General features: G+C 43.5%; 1 protein-coding gene across 5 annotated transcripts in view; it reads left to right on the forward strand.

The window, feature by feature from the left end:
• The first annotated feature begins 3,171 nt into the window (after positions 1-3,171).
• DLC1 (DLC1 Rho GTPase activating protein) overlaps positions 3,172-18,254 on the forward strand; it is a 262,539-nt gene continuing 247,456 nt past the window's right edge. For 3 of the 5 annotated variants that reach the window (XM_081208657.1, XM_081208660.1, XM_081208661.1), the window contains exon 1: positions 3,172-3,416. The gene's annotated coding sequence lies outside the window, so the exon portion shown is untranslated. Of the gene's footprint in view, positions 3,417-3,925; positions 4,308-4,328; positions 4,481-18,254 lie in introns of those variants that run through there. The other 2 variants (XM_081208659.1, XM_081208658.1) reach the window with 2 other exon arrangements.

Genomic DNA, 18,254 nt, shown 5'->3' on the forward strand with positions numbered 1-18,254 from the left:
TATCTACTGTTTTCAGGTTCACACTCTTAGCTCCAGGATTAATATAATAATGTGGCGTGCTATAAATATCATGTGGCTTTTTCTACTGGAGTTGCGTATCAAAAAGGGGAGATCACATAAGGTTACAAGTTTCTTTGAAACAGTATCTGCAGCCTCACTGCGCCTATTGTTTGAAAGTTTACAGACTTGTTTTTCCACTCAATATTAAGCTACTGGCCTTGTGTTTGACATCTTCTTCCATATACAAAAGAATACCAAAAACATTTTTGTTACACCATGTCATTGCAGTAAAATCTACAGTTTGAAGAGGAATGGGCTAGAATCACAGAATTGTAGGAATCTCAGCTGAAACATCCATGACGGATGGCCATCCAACCTCTGCTTAAAAATGTGCAAGGAAGGAGAGTTCAGAACCTCCCAAGGGAGACCATTCCACTGTCGAACAGCTCTTACTGTCAGAAAGTTTTTCTCTGATGTTTACTTGCAACTTGAAGCCATTGGTTTGAGTCCTACCCTCCAGAGCAGGAGAGAACAAGCTTGTTCCCTCTTCCATGTGACAGCCCTTGAGATATTTGAAGGTGGCTATCATGTATCCTCTCAGTTTCCATTTTCCAGGCTAAACATACCCAGCTCCCTCAACCATTCCTCATAAGGTTTGGTTCCAGACCTTTGAGCATCTTCCTAGTGATCACTTGTGGAGGGGCCTGTAGTTCAGTAAGGCATTTCCTTTGCATTCAGATGTTATCTGGTTTGATCCCTAGCATTTCCAGATAGGTCTGGCAATGACTCCTGTCTGATACACTGGAGAACAAACCAATACTGAACTTGATGGACCAGTTATCTGACTTCCTATATTCCCCTTTGCCTACTCTATATAACATATTTTTCAGTGTATAAGACACCCCCATGTATAAGACGGTCCCTATTTTTTGAGCCCAAAATTAAGAAATAATTAATTGCGACATTCCAGGTATAAGACGACCCCCAATTTTAAACTTTAAAAAATGGGGGGAAATTTAGTCTTATACACGGAAAAATACATTATTTTTCACTTAGCATTTAAGAAATGTAATGAGTGAATTTATTGTGGGTTGTGTCTGCTGGAAATATGCCAAGGGTGCAATGGAAGTCCAGCAGCTTTCAAATGCCGGCCCTTCTAATCAATTTCTCACTCATCCAGAAGGAAGAGGCTCTCATGAATCCAACTTTCATCACCAGATACTGATTTGTCTATAGAAAGCCCTTAATGATTTCATTGCCACAGAACAGGGGTGAGGGACCTGTGGCCCTTCATATGTTTTGGGACTCCAACTCCACCCCATAGGCCCCAGCTAGTATGGTGAATGTCAGTTATGATGGAAGTTGCCATCTAAGAACAGATGGTGGGCCACAGACCTCACATCCTTGCTCTATGGCAATAAAGTCACCAAGGGCATTCTTTACAGATTATCCTCTTCCTACCACAACAGCCTGGCGTGCTCTGGTCCATGGGGTCACGAAGAGTTGGACATGACTAAACGACTAAACAACAACACCCCAACAAAACGCCAATTCACCCCTCGAACCCTGATGAATGTGTTGGGCTAGAAGGCAACTAGAACAGCTCTTTGGTTGTCATAGTGGCCACGAGTTCCTGAGCAACACTCAAGAAGGTGGCCTTGTCATCACAACAGATGAAATTCAGAAGGACTAAAAACTTGGGGTTTTCCTTTTTTAAAATTATTTTTTATTAAATTTAACAGTTTTTTACTTATCACAATAACATTATCTCAGCAAGAAAGAAAAATACAATTCCCATCCCCCACCCCAACCCACAACTTCACTCAACTCCCTCTTCTGGTTCATTACATATTAACTTCTCCTGCCTGTTTTAACATATCTTAATACAGTAATGCATTCTTTAAATTGAATATTGTTCTGATCTGGTCATTTTTATATTATAATTATTTTCAGATCGGCTCTTACACTTTGTTATTTTCCAATTGTTGCATCTTAATATCTATATTTGTTTTGTTAGTTGTAAGTGTTCAGGCAAACACTTTTTTTTTGTTTTTTAGTTTGACAAAACTTGGGGTTTTCCAGTATCACTTTTCAGTCAGGAGTTTGTTAGGCATTGGAATGATTGGAATCATGCTCATATATTGATAAAATCCCTGAGGTGCCAGCACAAAATGGCTGCCATGGGCAGCAAAACAAAAAAGAGAGGTGAATGCAGTGGTACCTCAGGTTAAGAACTTCATTCGCTCTGGAGGTCTGTTCTTAACCTGAAACTGGTCTCAACCTGAAGCACCACGTTAGCTAATGGGGCCTCCCACTGCCACTGCACCACCACTGCACGATTTCTGTTCTCATCCTGAAGCAAAGTTCTTAACCCGAGGTAATATTTTTGGGTGAGTGGAGTCTGTAACCTGAAGCGTATGTAACCTGAAGCATCTGTAACCCGAGGTACCACTGTACTGCCACAAAAAAGGCACCTGAGCTGAGTGCTTAAATAAAATAACGAAGCATAGCCTTGATCAATAGCTCAGTGGTAATGCCTCAGCCTTGCATGCAGAAGGTCACAGGTTCAAACCCTGGTATCTCCATATAGAGTTGGGAGTGACTACCAGTCTGAAACTCTGCTGCCAACCAGTGTAGACAGTATTAGATGGACCAGTGTGCCTGACTCAGTATAAGGCAGTTTCCTATGTTTCTATCCCCCAAATACCTATAAAATTAGTTTTGGTACACCGTAAGTGAGTCAACAGAGTGCATACTTTGTGTAGCCTCAAAAACTTAATAAAACTCAGCATCAGCACTTCTTCCAAATTACAAGCAAATCAGCCAACACAGCTCTGTCATACTGTTTGGCATTCCTTAAGAGAACTTGCCTCTTTGATTCTTGTTGCTAGAGCTTAATTTTTTTTTTAAAAAGCAGGTCTGAGGTTTTTTTAAAAAACACACGACAACCTAAAATAACATAAGTTATTATGCTCCTTAGAAATTACCTCAAGAGCTCTGGTAGCATTTGTTATGTGAATAGTTAACATTTATTATTAATTGATACTCTAATTAAAGCCATGCCAGTGCTTTCCATTAGCTTACTCTCAAATTTTTACAGAGCTGTCTGTCTGGTTTTAATCAAAACCAAATGGCAGTCCAAGTTCCCAGGCTGGAGCAACTGGGAGGAAATCATTCAGAGGAGGCAGAAGAAAGCAGAAAAGATAAACAGCAGATAGCTTCACCAAATCTGTACAGAATAGAGGATGTAGATTCTGTGGGCTGCTCCAGAGATATGATTCAGGCACCCTGTCAAACTGGGAAAGCATAGTTACAAGTGTTTTATGTCAGCTGAGTACTAATATGATCAAGATGGAGTCTGTCCTCATGCTTTCACAGCCCTGAATCTCTGACACTCTGGAGAATTCTCCGTAGAGGTAATGTCTTGTGTTTATCTCTCTCTCCCTATGCGCACTGTTGCCTTTATATGCAAATGGCTCTCTGTTCTCATACCTCTCATTGGTTAAAATGCTCACTGGCAAAACTTTGCCTTTACCTTTTATTTGCGTATTTTACTCTCCCTGCATCTTGCATCTTTCTTGCCCTTTCCACCTCGTGCCTCGTTCTTGTGCTGGTGATTACTTGCTTGATACTCTAAAGAAAAACTGCCTTTGAAGAGTTGCAGTATATTAGCTGAAGCCAACTTTCCCAGCCATTTGCTTGTTTGTTGCTCAAGAGAGTAAAACAAAAATCTGAACTGCTTTCAGAGTTGTGCTTGCGGTTGGCATGGTGGGGGTGAGAGTGGAGCCAATGAAATTCATATGAATGTGTGCATTAATGTGGGAATTGCCACAAATTAGGGAACAGGGTCCTATCTCAAATCAGAGTTTTATTGTGCACTGTTTCGGGATTTTCTCCTCTCTCTCTCTCTCTCTCTCTCTCTCTCTGTCTCTCTCTCTGTTTCACATGCCTACTACTCAACAGCAGGAAATACTTTCCAAGCAATCTGGGCCTGGTTCTGTGAGGCCCCCGTCTCACAAAACATCAGTCTGCATTTAGTAGACAGAAGTAACTAGGGAAAGCTTGGTAGAATTCCACTTAGACAAGGCTCCCTCCAGCTGCAGAACGTGTTTCGGTCAGAATCACACATATAGAGCAAAAGTGCTGAGAATAGAGCAATGATCTCAGCAATGAAATCTGAACTTTATGCTTAGTGGAGGTTGAGTCGGATTTTGGGTTCCCACCCCTTCCCTCTCTTTCTGTATACACAGGCAAAGTATTTAGAGAAGTAATTCTGGCTACTTCTACCTTCTTGCCATCTCTGTGAGGTAAACCTGGAAGGCTTCTTTTTAAATTCTTTTTTTTTGGGGGGGGAGGGAATAAAGCTTATTTGAGATATACAGACATTTTCTGGAATCGGTTAAACAAAATGCCACTGCTCAGTAGTGAAGCTTTCTGCACTGAAGATTCGAACAGTGTAACTGGGATGAAAAAAGTCGCAGTAAGTGGATGATTGCATGCCGGCTGTGTCTTTTAAGTATTCTGTATGCAAGCTCTGAAGCAAAACTTTGCTCTCTAAGGTTTCCTTTGTAAAGATGCAAACGATATGCTGAAGTATCTGTTTATACAAATGACGCTTGGAAGGGATTGACTTGTGTGTTTTGCAAAGGCTACAAAATCAAGAAATGTGCCTAAATCTTCTCATTACCTTCATGATCAATAGGCAAAAATCAGCACCCGGCTGAAAACCACATCTCCCTTATGTGAATACGCTGGTTTATATCAGCCGTATCTCTCTTGGGCTTGGTCCCAGAGAATTTTGTGATATAGGGATACTTGAAATGAGAATGGCTGGGCATGAAGTTACCAAATGTATCAATCAAGAAGCATCAATTGTCAGATGCATATTAACTAGAAATAAGAAAATGTTTTGTGATCATATATCCCTTCGTTTTAAGGAAAGGAACAATTGTCATAGAGATGATATTGCCTCTAATGCAGCTTAAAGTTTTGATTCAGGACTCTGTGTGAATTCTTTCAAAGGGCAGAAAGTTGTTCCATATCAACTTTTTATGTGAAACCACTACAAAACCAATATTGCACAGCATGTATAAACTGGAGCCACACAGGAAATACACACAAGACTCCTAATCAATGATGTAGACTGGATTGATAAAGTGTTAGTATATCATATAGCATTAGCTGAATTGCTGGAAGAAGCTTCAGACCATAACACTGGCATTTAAAGGCAGATGAAAGGTCTGGGTAATAATGCCCCTCGTATCCCATGCCCCTGTTTGCTTAATATGGGCAGAAAATGTATTACTCCCTGAACATTAAGGCTGCAGAAGGAAGAGAAAATACTTACCTAGGAGTAAGTCCCATTGAACTCTGGGAAGATACACATGGGATTCCACGGTCAAACAGTATTGGCTATTAGACCACTGCATGAACCAGGTGAAGAACATTTTTTTTCTGTCAATGCTGCATTGCATCAGAGGAAATATTGCGGGGAGGGGGTTGCAAACACTGGGTGGGGCTAAAGCCAATGTGGACCAGGGCCAGATCCAAAGTGGGTGGGTGGGATCATCACTTTTCTCTTCCTTCTGTGACCCTGAGCTTTGTTACTCTTCTCCAGCCTATCAAGTGTTCTTGGTATTAAGTAGTGTATAGCTCCAGCATCATAGAACATTGTGAAGACAATGATGAGCTAGATGAACCAATGGTCTGACTTGGTGTAAGGCAGTTCCCTGTGATCCTATGCCTGGGATAGTCCAGGGCTAAGCAATGTGACTCACTGAGTCAAACTCTGCCGCATGCTAGTTGTTGTGGGTTATGCTTCTGCCACTTGCCTAGGATGGCACCCTGGGTTGGTTGCAAGTTGTGTGGGACTTAGATAATCCAATGAACACATAGGTTGGCACGGGCAGCAACTTCCTCATTCACTTGATATGAATCGTGTTTTCTATGTCCTTCTATCTGCAGCCTTGCGCTGGACACCACGAAAACCATCTGCATGCAAGCCAGAAGGTTCCTAGTCCAAATCCTAGTTGACCAAGACAGTTTAGGGCTTAGGATTTAGGGCTCACAGAGGAACAAGTGCATTCATGTTTGAATGAGTTCGCTGTAGTCTTAAGGATACATTACAGTTTCGCACAACGGAATTGTGAACCTTTGGGATGGAACTGGTGAATCTTCAGTTGCATAAAACTACCATTCCGCTGAACTGTGATGACGGCTGTTCTTTTTGTGTGTGTCCACCTGTACCTATTCTCCACATCTTTTCCTTTCTCCATTCCCTTCATGTATTCTGCTATTCTGCTAGTATGTTTCAGACATCTTTCATATTGTAAGCCAGATAAATCATAATTGTAAATTGTAACCAGTGGAGGCATGCCAATGTACTTAGCTTGTGTAATTTATTTTGAATGTGCAATTTGGATTTCCTTGAGGCCAAATCTGAATTATTTTGGCATTATCTCGACACAGGCCTGAATCGTGGGAGCTTTCTCTGTAGAATGTGTAAAAATGGTTGGTTCAGTCTGTGGGTTGAATTCAGTGTCATGGAAACAGATCCTGTTTGCCTGATAGAACAATCTCCCCTCTACTCCCCTATGTGCTGTTCTGGAGAATCTTCCACACGCATTCCAAGCCAGTTGAGGGGCAGGGGCATGTGGTGGAAGAGCTGGGTACTACTGGGACTCTGCACTGGCTTTCACTAGCACAACTATTTAGTTGACTCAAGTACTAAAGTTCTAGTTACAGGTAGGTAGCCGTGCTGGTATGCCATAGTCAAAACAAAAACAAAAAAATCATTCCAGTAGCTTATATATAGTGAGAAGGTGAGGAGGGGTATTGCTCAGAAGGGTGGTGGGAATGGGTGATTGACTGATAGGTGTGGTAAACCTACGGGTCTGGTGACTTCTGTTTCAGTATATCTGAAGAAGTGTGCATGCACACAAAAGCTCATACCCATAACAAACTTAGTTGGTCTCTAAGGTGCTACTGGAAGGATTTTTTTAAATTTTGTTTCATACTAAAGTTCTAGTTCTGCATTGAAGATGGGTATAGACAAACTGATTCAGAAGTTAGCAGAGAAGATGGTCAACCATCATCTGCTCTGCCAACCTCTGAATCAGTTTGTCTATATCCTTCTTCAGCCATATGGGATATATGTCCTATGAGAAAAGATTGAAGGGATGGGATATGTTAAACCTGGGGAAGAGAAGATTGATGAGAGACCTGATAGCACTCTTCAAATACCTGACAGACTGTTGCACAGAAGAGAGCAAAGACTTGTTTCTCTGTGAGCCTCGAGAGCAGGGCTTAAGATACAGGATGGCAGATTTCAGATGAACATGAGGTGAGACCTCTTAATGAGAAGAGCAGTTGAATACTGGAACCCATTGGCTAGAGGCCTGGTGGCTCCCCTCATTGGGATCTTCAAGGAGGTGCTAGAAAGCCATCAGTTTGTGGGTGCTCTAACTCTGGATGTCCTGCATTGATGCCACTAGATGATGAACTAGAAGAACTGGGAGGAAGAGGAGGAGGAGGAGGATCCCGGTGAGGGGTGTAGACAGGACTGGGACTCACCAGGGCAAGCTGGGGTTGGGGAAGGAGAGGTTGGTGTAGGGTGACAGGGTGACAGAGGATGACAAGGGGATGATGCACAGGAACCAGAGAAGCAGGACCCATCACCAGAGCCAGAGAGGCCTCTGTCCCCACAAACATGGTGTAGGGAGCAGTGGGAGGGTTGCCCAGGAGGCTGAGGCAGGCAAGGGTCCATAGCCCAGCTCCCTAGCTGGCCAGGTGGGGCTCACTAGCTCTGAGAAGAGGGGTGTGGTTCCTTAGATCAGGCATGGCCAAACTTGGCCCTCCAGCTGTTTTTGGACTACAACTCCCATCATCCCTAGCTAACAGGACCAGTGGTCAGGGATGATAGGAATTGTAGTCCTAAAACAGCTGGAGGGCCAAGTTTGGCCATGCCTGCTTAGCTGGAGTAGGCTTGGAACAGGTGAGGGTCACATGCCTCGTCAAGTCCAGATGTAAAATACAAAAGGACAGCAGGGATGAGATGCTATGTCTGCTCAACTTGCCCCTGTTGATGGACATCAGCTTGGTTACTCCAGGATCTCTGCGGGACTGTGCTTTGGTTTTGGACTTTGGACATGTGTATTGAACCTGGGCTGTGGACTTGAAATATTGACTTTCCACCAGGTAGGCCATGGGTTCAGGACAATTGATCAAGGGGATGATTCTATTCTTTGCCTGAAGTAGTGAAAAGAATCTCAGATCATAAAGCTGGAAAGGTTAATACTTTGGAGAGTCACTGTCAGTTAATCTTATTAGGTTAAGTGGGCCAAAGCTTCTCAGTTTAAAGCAGTCTCATATGTTGATATGAGTCGTTGTTGCGAGGAAATAGTTAGCCCCCTGTGATTACAGGGGTGCCAACTTCATCCCTCCTCCAGTTCAATGATAACTGTTCAGGATACACACACACACTGTATTTGGAGATTGTTGGTTAATTGTGGTTCTCACCTCCATCTGCAACCATCCCATGCATTTGCATGGCTGTGGTCAAGACCCTGCCATATCAAATGCTTTTAAGTTTGGGTTCTTATTTTTATTTTACTTTCTAATGGATAAGCGCTCATGTAGCTCTTTACAAGAAAAGAATGTGATCATGGAAAAGGTCCTGCTCTCTCACAATAGCACTTACCTATATCATAAATGGCATTGATATGAAATTATCTGCATTTAATGGATATGTGCTCCCTCCCTTGACACTAGATGCACCTTTCCCCTCATACAGAGTTAATAAGATTAAATGGGCAAATAGTCTTTCCCTTGCAAGGACAGTCCTTGGTAGCAAGTCTCTCCTCATCCCTGTGTTTGCTCAGCTGAGTGCTATGTGAACAACCCTGATGCTCAGACATTTTCCACTTCCTGCCCCGTCTTCTGGAGCAGCTATGATGGGGAGAATAGAAGCATTCCATTTTCAACTAACTCTGTTGTTTAGTCCAATGGTTTGTCCAACTATGCTTTCAACAAACAAGCCAAGATCAACCCAAGCTTTCTGATTCTGAATGGTTGAGATAAACTGTAACTAACTAACCACAGTTTCCAGTTCTGACAAGGGTGGAAGCAGATGCTTCCAATCTCCTGCTCACGGCCACACCCAGAGGAAAGGAGGGGGGGGATTGCTGGATGTTGCTGGATTTGTGTGCAGTCCCCTGGGTCATTGAAATGCAGGTGGCAGTTTCTCAGAGAAGTACATTCAGACTTTGGATTTACTCCACCCATCCAGGCCATCAGAAATATTGTAAAAATGCTTCTTGTTCCAGATGAGCCTTGCTTGAACACGGTCTTCCTGACCTCTGGCATGTTCCCATGTTCTCGAATTCTGGGCTCTTGGGTTGCTTCTCAACCATCCCTCCTGGTTTGCCCTACGGTTCTGACTTCAGTCCTGACCACTAACTGTTTCCCACAGAACCTGGTTCCCCGCTTCTGTTTCCTCCCCACCCAAGCATGGCCAAGCTAGCCATGAGGGAAGGTGAGGCAACTGCCTCAGGTAGCAGGATCCACAGAGGCAGCAGATCTGACCTCCAGGGAATGCATCAGCCACTGCTGCTGACAAGGAGGCAGCAATAGCTGCAGTGCTTGGAGATTGGTGGATCTGCTGCCTCCTCAGAAGCTTCCCACAATGTTTCTCTACAATGGCCTCTTGATGAACAGGAAGCACTGCTGGTCTCCCGCTATCCTTGTTTCTGATGTAGATCTTCCGCTCACCCCTACTTCCCATTTTGTGTTTTGCCTCAGGTACCAAAGTGTCTCTAGCTGGCCCTGATCATGGCTCAGCCCATAGGGAGCAGGCTCATGTATGTAATGCTAAACTATGAATTAGCAATACATTCAAAACAAGCCGGTGGCTGTAGCATAGAGGTTTGGGAATTGCTAGCACTAGGAGCAAATTGGGGTCACAAAGAGTCGGACATGACTAAATGACTAAACAGCAACAACGACAGGAGCAAATTGACTATTGTTACAGGGCAGAAGGAAAGGGCCCATATGGCTTTGTATGCATAGTCTCCAACGTTCCTCAGATGAAAATAGGGACATTTCTCACTCCACTCCAACTGTCCCTCCTCAACCCCCTACTTTCTGTTTCCACCACCACACACCAACAGGGCTCAGTACACACATTCTCCACCATCCTGAGAAAACCCATTAATCCCAATTTTATTTCAGAATTCCTGTACTATCCATGGAAAATTGGGGCACTTGGAGAGTATGGATATGTATAAGTAGCATGATGTATTCAGCTGACAACTGTTGGCATTCTCACTGTTTTCTTTCTAAATACACACACACACACATATAATATAATTTTTAATAGTCTTAAAAGTGACTTCCTCATTTAATAAAAATTGATTTAACTGCTTAAAAACAAAATAATATGTATAAGTAGCAGTAATGTATATGTAGATGCGGCAGAAATGCTTAAAGGGCTAATTTCACCCAAACAACATTTTCCATCGACTATGTCCTCCCATAGCGGCATTCCGTTTCGCAAAGTTCCCAGGCATCAGCATTTCTTCACTTGCATGGAAATGGGGAATTCTGGCCTTCCTTACTGGAAATGTTAGCTTAAGCCTCATCTCCACGAAGCAGCGAAGTCCATTTTGGCAACTGTTTTCAGTAATGAGTTACTTCAAATTGGTTTTATTAAAAGGTTTAGCTGTTAGTATAAATGCTGTGAATACATTCTTGCCCTCTCTGGAATACACGCAACAGAAATATTTGAGAACCAAATGTCAATAGTGTTTTCGGTAATGATGTGTAGTGCAGTTCTCTCCCACCCATGCTACCAGTGGAGCCATTTTCAACGTCAAGTCAACAAAAGTGATGACAACAGTTGTCAGCAAGATTTCAGTTCCTTGGTGCATCATAAGACCACATTGTACAAGTTTAGGAAGTATATGCCTAAATAAGTACAGATTTAGGAAGCGCACACAAATAAATTGATTTCAGCAACTGGGCACATGCAGGCGCGAGCTTTTACCATTCGGTTATGATTTAGTATTTCTTTTGGAATACGTTGTGGCCAGCGTCTTCTAAGTGCTTTTACCTTGATAGAAATTCAAATGAACTTGTAGCTACAGAGTCAGCTTTAGTCCTAACTGAGTTCCTATAGAAACTGGTGAAATAATAATATATATATAGTTTTGTTAGTTTGTTAAGGGTACTGGGAATTGTATCTCTGTGAGTTCCTAGGTTTCTTTGGGGAAAGTCACACGCTTTAAATGTGCTCTGGGTGTGCTTTAAATGCATAGTGTGGTTCTTCCCACACATTAGGAAACACAAGCATTCGCCACAGTTGATGGATTTAGGGGATTTCCAAGACTATCGCTATTTTGAAGGAGCAATTGAAGCACAAACCAGAACTTTTGATTTGCACAGATGGATGGATTAAAGTGCTCTGCTCCCCTATAGGGTGTGCTGAGTGTGCCCAGGCACCCCCTAATGCTTTTCCCACAAAAAGTGGCTGCAGGCTCCGTAGATGTTTTCACACTGGCAACTGGGAGGACTCCCACTCCCAAGGTGGCTATGATTTTTGTGTGTGGCAGGAATCGCAGCGCCAGCAACAGTGGGGAGCTTGTTCTCCAGACGCATGCACACAGTGTGTGTGTGTGGGGGGGGTGTTTCTCTCAGTCTCTGCCTTTGCTGAGGAAGAGGTGCAGAGTCAGTCTGGGGTCTTGCCTCAGAGATGACTCAGAAGCTATAAAGTGTAGGTAACAACCAGGGGAAGGATGTGTATGGGATGAGCTGATTGGCTGGGGTCTCTTGGGGTGTGTGCCTCTGGCTCCACCCCTTATTTTTATCCCCTCCCCCTTGGTGTGTATGTGTGTGCACATACGTATCTCTTAGTCTGCTTTTCTCCTGCCTTGCACTGATTCTCTTTGTTGGGCTGCGTGGTGAGAATGGTGTTGTCATTTAATTTAATTCCCTGGGTGCAGACCCTAATGAAACGTGCTGTGCACAACTATGGGCTAACGGGAAGCAGTGTTTAAACACCTTGCAAGCAAATCAAGATGAAGGCTGCTCATTGTCATATGACCATCCCCCAAACCAATCAGAATGAATGCTTAATAAAGACCAGATATAAAATCTAGCTTTGATGTCAGCATTGTACAAGCAAATCAGGGTGAATGCTCCATAAACAGTTTTATGAGTTTGAGAGAGTTTGATGATCCAAGCTCTAGGCAGGTATTAGTATGAATGTGTGGGGGGGGGGGAGAGAGAAGTGGAGATGAGGAAGGGGTGCTCTTTCAAGCCTCACCCACCCACAACACCCCTGTGTGCACTATCTCCATCAAAGAGGGAATTTCAGAAAGGAGATTCTAAGTGTGTCTCCAATAATGAACACACTTCCGATACGATACAATACGATAATCTTTATTGTCATTGTCCCATACAGAACAACACAATCTACACCAGACATTCAAAAACCAACAAGCCTGCTATCCCAGCTATCCCAGCCTGGTTAACCCCCTAAAAACTCTGATACCCCATAATTAAATACAATATACTCCTATAGACCATATGTCCCATAGAAGGGACGCAGGTGGTGCTGTGGGTTAAACCACAGAGCCTAGGACTTGCTGATCAGAAGGTCGGTGGTTCAAATCCCCACGACGGGGTGAGCTCCCATTGCTTGGTCCCTGCTCCTGCCAACCTAGCAGTTCGAAAGCACAAAGTGCAAGTAGATAAATAGGTATCGCTCTGGTGGGAAGGTAAACGGCGTTTTCGTGCACTGCTCTGGTTCGCCAGAAGCGGCTTAGTCATGCTGGCTCCCTCGGCCAATAAAGTGAGATGAGCACCGCAACCCCAGAGTCAGTCATGACTGAACCTAATGGATAGGGGTCCCTTTACCTTTACTCCCATAGAGACTACCTTACACTGCCTTTAAAACCAAAATCGCATTTGGATAGAAACTGTTTCTCAGGCGGCTAGTCCTAGTCTTTATAACCCTGTACCTTCTTCCAGAAGGCAGAAGCTGAAAGAGATCATTTAGTGCGCACTATCCCGCACTATCTCTGCAGCTTTCTTATGACACCTGGAATAATGAACAAGATTCCAAGCACATGTTGGCAAGGGGTTGCATGTTTGTCCCTGGCTCCTCTCTGCTTTTAGCCCACAGAGTGGAAGCAAACTGCACCATCTCAAAAGCTAGTGCTGTTCTGGGGCCCGTTTTGGTGTGTCTCAGGATAATGCAGGGATTCTGGATCATGCAGGTAAACAGGCTCCCTGATACGCCTCCCACCACCAACAGGGCAGTGATAGGAGGGGAGCTTTCCACTACCTCACTGGGAAGACTCCAGCAGTAGGCATGCGATCCCATCTCCCTCTCCACCATTTGAGCAGCTATTCCTTTGCAGCCTATGGTCCCTCAGCTGTTCTGCTGGGAAACATAGGCTCAACCCCTTAATCTATCCTGTTTTCATTATTTTAAAATGAAATATGACTCTCCAGTTTTATCTTTCTATCGGCTACCCAGTTAGAAACATGAGCTATTGCAATGTCAAATAAATGCATTGCCGTGGAAGCTCTACATCCAAAAATGAAAACAGAGCTCTGTTGCCCACGTATATATAAATATATGTATTTAATCAAGATGGAAATAACACATTCGCCACTCTCCTGTTCTTGACCTTTGACCACATGGGCGTGCATGAATGTGGAAGACTGTGCGGCACGTCACTTCAGAACTAGAGCTTCCAGAAATTCTCCTTAAACTCGACACCGACACACTGTCAACCTCTAGGGAATTGTTTATCCTGTCTTACCTTATATTTCCTGTCTGCATGTAATAAAATGAACCATGCTACTGTTGTCTGGCTGACTGACTTGTTTATGCAGTGGGCTGAATTTCTCTTGATGGACACTTCGGGTGTGAAACTATTTAACCGTAATTACCGTATTTTTCGCTCTATAAGATGCACCAGACCACAAGACGCACCTAGTTTTTGGAGGAGGAAAACAAGAAAAAATATATTCTGAATCTCAGAAGCCAGAACAGCAAGAGGGATCGCTGTGCAGTGAAAGCAGCAATCCCTCTTGCTGTTCTGGCTTCTGGGATAGCTGCGCAGCCTGCATTTGCTCCATAAGATGCACACACATTTCCCCTTACTTTGTAGGAGGGAAAAGTGAGTCTTATAGAGCAAAAAATACGGTATTTATTTCAGCATTTAGCAAGGGTCCAGCAGCTGGTCAATGTTTGAATGTAGCCATCTCCTTGGAAGCATAAACTCAGTTTACAGAAGAAAAAGAAAACAACAGGAGTATTTTAGACAGTAACTCTCTTTGCCTGGTAGGTGTTAAATTTGCTATTAAATTACCAGTGTAGATAAGGTTTATTTAGCAGTACACCTGCAGTTTCCGATTTAATCCGTACCCAAATCATGTGCTACAGATTAGGCTGAAGTGCAAAGAGTTGCCTCCAGATCACCCAGTGAGCTTCATGAGTTAGCAAATGTTTGAGCCCTGGGCCAAACAAGATATAACACCACTTGCACAATGTGACAATTTCCCTTGGAAGGGACTTGGAAGCTGCAAATAGCGCAAAATGCAGCAGCCAGGTTAGGAAGCAGATCAGCCAGTGAGAGCCATATGACTCAATGGAAAGGAGTTGCAATGGCGCCCAACACATTTCCCTGAATTTATGGCACTGATGGTGATTTTTAAAGCCTTGAATGACCATGGGTCCTAAATACCTGAAGCACCCGCCCTGTGGAACACCCTCCCACCAGATGTCAAAGAAAAGAACAACCACCAGACTTTTAGAAGACATCTGAAGGCAGCCCTGTTTCGGGAAGCTTTTAATGTTTAAAAGACCACTGTATTTTAATACTTTGTTGGAAGCTGCCCAGAGTGGCTGGGTATATTATTAGTATTAGTATTAGTATTAGTATTAGTATTAGTATTAGTATTAGTATTAGTATTAGTATTAGTATTAGTATTAGTATTAGTATTATATTGTCTTGCTTGATCTGCCAAGGAGGCTCTTCTCAATGTCCCACTTCCAGGATTTATGTTTTATGCAGAAGGCTTCTGTTGTGGTACCCCATTTGGGGAATGCCCTTGCCTCTGAGATATGGCTGGCACTGGTGCTTTTTCCACACCAAATTATACATTATAAGGACAAAGCAGGGCTTCATGTACTGGCAGCCTTGATTCAAATTCCCCCTCCCTTTCCATAACATGACTTATCTCGTGTCTTAATGCCATTACCATGTGAATTTACCCAGCAACACTACCTTGCTAGCTGTGAAATGGAGTTGAGGAGATGCATAACGTAATGATGTCAAGACATGTCATAAACCTATTGGAGGCAGGGTCATGGCTGTTTTACTAATTTTGCTTTGTTTGTAATTATGCAGTTATTACTTTTCATATTGTAAGCTGCCTTGAGCATAGCTTTGCTATGGAATACTGTGTACAAATGAAATGATGTATGCATTGTCAAGAGCTGCAGATTTCAGCGGGATCCCCTGTTATTTCTTCAAGCTTATGCCATGCATAGGAAAAATGAGTTTTGCTCATTCCCTATTTACCAGGTCCTTTTTCTTTTCTCCTTTTTGGCTACATCTTTCCTTGAGAGAAGGTTTCGTTTCACCATCCTCATCCTCATGCAGCCGGCAGTGAGTTCTGTTAACCCTTCCGCATGCAGGGTCCTCTTCTTCAGCTTTGTAGACGTGGAAAATATGGTTGTGAAATGGGAGCAGGCTGGACTTAAAAGGGAGGTTAAAGGCCTCTGAGCATGCAGACGCTCCGTTGTGAAAGTCACTTTGTCAAGGCGTAATTTATGGAGGTTCAGTTGCACAGCTATAATTCTGCAATTCTTTCAGGCTGCCTCCTTTTATACCTTCAGGCATGTGATTTGTCAGGACAGCCTTGTGGTCCGGGTGTGCAATCGGAGCTTCCCTCGGTAGACTGAAATGACCCAGAACAAACTCGGTAGTTAATCTTCTTTATTGCTGAAATCAATAAGCAGATCCATGCTAAGTGCTGACAGTTCCTATGTAGGGAGTGAAAAGGAGAAGTGGCTGTTCCTTGAACCTGTAATATGTTACAACCCAGAAATTTCCTTTATTGTCGTTGCTGTTATTTAATAAGGAGGTCCCCCTCTGATGGTGTATACATTTAAAAGGCATCATTTTATTTCCTTTCACCTAATGGGCCATGAAGAAATAGATATAGTCCTGGCATATAGAATCTGTTTTTCCACATGCACTCATTTTACACGTACACTTTAACATACATGGCTGCACATAGATGCATTACACATATATGTACTCTTCTCTCTCAGAGTTTTCAAAGTGATGCACATATATAATTCCATTAACCATTACAATAACCTTGCAAGGGAAGGCAGTAGTACTTTACCATCTTGCAAATAAGGAGAGGCAGGGGAAAGATAACAGTTTGCATAAGAAGATAAAGCGAAATGGAAATTTGAGCTTTTCTTAAGAAAACCAACCCAGTTGTTGAGCTTCTTTTAGGAAAATCTGATTTATTTTTTTTACAAATATGCAATTTGACTTCCCTAAAATCCAGGAGAAAACATCACTTTGCAGAAAACTAGGAGAGCATCATGTCAACTACCCCTGCTCCAAAGCATTATTTCATTGTTATGTATGATTTATTATGATAAAATATCATAACTCGGTAGGCTTCTCAATTTTTTTTTGGCGACATTGTGTTGTTTGTTTCCTATGCTTACATGATTCTGAATGATAGTGTTGTCATAAATCCCATAATAAGTCTGCACAGCAGCCTCTTCTAATGACTCAGAAGCTTGGCACAGATCATCATATCACACGAGGCTCATTGGAAAGATAGGCAGATGAGAAGGTGGCACGCAAACCATAAGCAGACATCCTTTGCATGCGACATTTGTGATGTGGTTGCCATCATGAACCCAAAGCAGACAGACACCTCTTTATATGTACATCTATGGGCACATGCCGTTCCAGATGATGTCAATCATGCTAGGGAGGTCCCTGATTGGGATGTATTTTGCTACTTTGGCATGATTCATATTGTCTCGAATGGGGCATGTGTCACTTCACATGTGAGTAATTGTAAATGCACTGGCACAAATCAAGTTTCCAACAAGCTGTTGGCATCCATCTGTCTTGAGAGACAATGGAGTTCACCTCCAAGGGAAATGTCAAACTGAAGTGACCTCCCTGGGGCGCAAGCCTGGGCAATATGTATGGAGGCCCTGAGCTGCTGATGTGGTCCAAAGGAAAGCTGATCAATATGTTTGGCGCAAGCTTCGCTTCAGGAGTTGCTGGAAGGAGGCATACGAGGTGCCATCCAACAGCCTTAGTGACTACACTCTGGATTTGTGTAGGGTTTACCCCATGGGTAGGCAAACTATAAGGCCAGAGGGCCAGATCCGGCCCAATCGCCTTCTAAATCCGACCCGCGGACGGTCTGGGAATCAGCGTGTTTTTACATGAGTAGAATGTGTCCTTTTATTTAAAATGCATCTCTGGGTTATTTGTGGGGCACATGAATTCGTTATTTCCCCCAAAAAAATATAATCTGCCCCCCACAAGGTCTGAGGGACAGTGGACCGGCCCTCTGCCGAAAAAGTTTGCTGACCTCTGGTTTACCCCTTAGCCTTTTCTTCTCCCAAAGATATCCTGCAAGGCAGAAGAGGTTTAGGACCTGAGTTTTTCTTCTCCTAGATGCGCTACCTTCCCTGGTTGAGGAGCCTTATATGCCCCTATTCAATTCAAGTTTCCAACAGCATGCGTGCTATTTGGATAGCCTATGAATTGGGCCACAGAGTCAGCAATTGTTTCTCCTGTCTTGCTAGAGGACACCTCCATGCTGAAGATATCATTATTCAAGTGTGCTGGGACTTCCAAACTCAGGGACACTCGGAAACACAAAGACCTGCAGAAAAATTTCTGGAACAACCCAAGGCCCATTGTCAGGGAACTGCCATCAGAGCATCAGGTGGTGGAGGGACTCAGGCAGGATGAAAGAGACTCAACTGCTGAAGCAGGGACCAGCAGGGGGAGGAGTGGGTCTCTGAGGGAATGCGAGCAGGAGGGAGGGCTCAGGGAGGCTTCCAGCGAGAACAGTGGTGAGGTATCGGAGTCTCCCATAGGGAGACCCATACCTCGCAGGAAACTGTCACGCCGTGAGTCCAGGAGACGCGTTTCCGTTAAGGAACTTCTTTGCTGGAAACGCTTCCG

This window comes from Podarcis bocagei, assembly GCF_964188305.1.
Source record: "Podarcis bocagei genome assembly, chromosome: 9".
Taxonomy (NCBI): Eukaryota; Metazoa; Chordata; class Lepidosauria; order Squamata; family Lacertidae; genus Podarcis; species Podarcis bocagei.